Source organism: Cryptomeria japonica, chromosome 11 (genome assembly GCF_030272615.1).
Source record: "Cryptomeria japonica chromosome 11, Sugi_1.0, whole genome shotgun sequence".
In the NCBI taxonomy this organism is placed as follows: Eukaryota; Viridiplantae; Streptophyta; class Pinopsida; order Cupressales; family Cupressaceae; genus Cryptomeria; species Cryptomeria japonica.
Genome location: NC_081415.1, coordinates 248,311,876 through 248,314,820, shown reverse-complemented (window position 1 = coordinate 248,314,820; position 2,945 = coordinate 248,311,876). Strand labels below are relative to the sequence as shown.

At 35.9% G+C, this 2,945-nt stretch overlaps 1 pseudogene; it reads right to left on the bottom strand.

The window, feature by feature from the left end:
* Window positions 1-1,807: 1,807 nt before the first annotated feature.
* On the bottom strand, window positions 1,808-2,582 carry LOC131860164 (ethylene-responsive transcription factor 2-like; annotated as a pseudogene).
* Window positions 2,583-2,945: the final 363 nt, after the last annotated feature.

The window sequence follows — 2,945 nt, the reverse complement described above, 5'->3', positions numbered from 1 at the left end:
AAAATGTGGCAATTAAAGAGGCACATTTCTTTCACATATATGAAATGAACCCATGCTTATTAGAAATAATTAAAATACTAAGAAGTGTAGAGTTGTAGATTCATTCTCAAATCTTGGAGTGTATTCAAACCATCACATATAAGAGTTTTTTGAGCCATTTTAGTATTTTTTACAAGGAATTGTAGATAGATCAAGGATAATATTGGATATATTGATGTTCTGTCTTAGGACCTAAATGAGCTTTTCCACCATTTTTTATTTGACCTTTCATGATGAAGACTTAAATTCTATCAAGAAGTGTATTTGAATTCCAACATACCCTCTAGGATAAGATCACAAGTCATTTATGTGATATTTTTTTAGTATGGGAAGCTATACAAGTTGCATGAGAAAAATATTTTGAGTTAATGAAGTCAATCCTATTGTTAATGCAGAAGGCACTATCCAAAGGTGAAGTTCACCCTCCAAAGAGGAGAGTGAAGTCAAATTGACATTTGCATGTCAACCATAGAAGGAATCAAGGTTTTGAACAACCTCATGTTTGAAAAGAAGGTGCAGCTAGACAAGTTACAACCCAAACAAACAAAGAGATTGCTAGGATGAGAGGAGATCGCCAAGGTATGAAAAGATTGTGTTGATGTTGAGAAGATTCAACTAGTGCAGTAAAGTTCAAAACGATGTATGAAACATCTCAAGACCTCAATTTGTGAAGAAGCCAAATCAAGGTCTTAGTATTTTTTGTCAAAAAAGGAGAAATGCTCTCTACATAAGGAGAGAAGATCAAAATTTTTGTGAAAGATGTAGAAATTATTCTAAGCCATCGATATGCAATCATATGAGGAAGTTAGATCCAAGTCTCAAAAAAGGCTTGATGGAGTTACTTACCACACATTTCCACTTCAAAAGGAGATCACCACATGATACCCCATGGCAAGAGAAAATCTTGTTGAAGTTGGAAGAAGATATCAATTTTTGTGTTGAAGCAATTGAGTAGTGGTTGAAATCAAGGGGGAGAATGTTGGCATGTTAATTTCTCCACCACAAGAGATCAATAGTTGTTTGAACTGCAGTTATTTGCATGATATAAAAAAATCATCTCTAAAAATAGAATGAAGTTGAAATTCAGTTTGTGGAGCTAAAAATAAAATCTCTAAAATTGGAATGAAGTTGTTAACTGTAGTTTTGCACGAAGTTGCAATGAACCATCTCTATTTTTAGTTGTTCATAAATTTGTTCAAAACCTCTATATAAAGAGGCAGATTGTAATGAAATCTTTGTCTCTGATCTCTATGATCAATTGATCCTTGATCTCCTAATCAAGAAGATTTGCAATTCACTAAATCGATATAAAGTTTTATTAGCTGTTGAGCAGCAATTTATGTGTGTTTATTGCTATGTAACGATTTGTCTTTGTTTTTTTATTTTCTTCAATTGATATCAAAGCTATTTAATTTCTTCAATTAATAGAATAAGGACTTCTTAAACATGTGTATGGAAGTAATAATCTGTATTTTGCTGAATAAACATAGAGTGATCAACCATAATGGTTGTTTTTCATTTTGATGATGCATAGAGTGATCATCTCATCACCATTTTTTTTCGTTTTGATAATTGATTATTGTAATGTGTCGAAATCTATTAAACATTTAAAATAATCTTAAATTCAGGAATGGTGGTAAGAACCTTATGAATTGTGGAAAACTGATAATATTTGAGTATAATAGAATCTTACACAATCGAATCTAAAAATAGCAATGACAACATCATAGATTGTCCAAATTTGATAACATTAAAACATACATTATTATTAGAGAAGGTCCTCAAACAATGAGCTATCAAGCAATGGAGTAAAACATTCAGTTTGTGGAGATATTTCAAGCAGTTCTTCAAGGCAGTCAGAACCAATGTATTGGAACTCTGCCAATGCTTTTGAGCCCGAGCAATGATTAAGAAAAAACTGAGAATCTTCCAGCCTACCATGTTGTAATGGCTGATTAACCACTTGCTCCAGCGGGGATGAATCTCTTGGTCTCTTCCTACTCGATACTGGGGGATCAGGAGTGGAAGAGATGGAAGGACTGACAGCATTGCTTCCCAAGCAATTCACATAACGTAGTCGGGAGGCATTGAGCTGGGAGGAGAAGGCATAATCATTTTGTGTCAAGGCCTGCATCACAATCTGGGTAGGGAAGTTCAGTAAGGCTCGAGTGCCCCGCATGAGCAGAGCAGCTTTATCATAAGCCACGGCTGCCTCCTCAGCAGTAGTGAAAGTTCCAAGCCACACCCTCACGCCTTTTCGCAGAATCCATTATTTCTGCTGCAAATTTCCCCCATGGCCACCTGCGAACTCCTCGGTAATGTTTTATAGGAGGAGGCATCTGCAGACATCCTTTTGGCTGTTTAATCTCCAGAGTCTTTTCCACCACAGGCGACGCCAGAGCTTCTTTGAGGATACCGTACGGAATCTTGTCCTCTAAATACTCATTATTCTCTTCTGCAGGTTTTTCTTGGCCTTGCATTAGAACTGCCCATAAATCTTTCACTAGCTTCTCTGGGCAGCTTCCACAGTTGCTCACAGCCATTGTTATCTTAATCTGAATGAATGTAAGATTCTAACAAATCTACAAGAGATCTCCCATTGTAGATCTCCCACTGTAGATCTTGATCAGAGAACTAAAGAGTCTTTTGCTAGTGCTGAGCTTTAGAATACATTTCCATTTACCTAACGGTATTTAAGGAGACATTCTGAGCTTGGAGTGAGTCCAAAGAAACTCTTATAATTGGCTTGGTTATCCTATTGAGCTCTGAGGAAAGTTCGGCGATGCCAGGCTTGCTGATTCACTGGTAAATGTAGTTTTCATAAATTCTTGTCGTCAAAGACAAATTCTGCGCATGGATAATTGTTTATAAATTTCTTGAATTATTATTTTCTCTCTCTGTGAAAG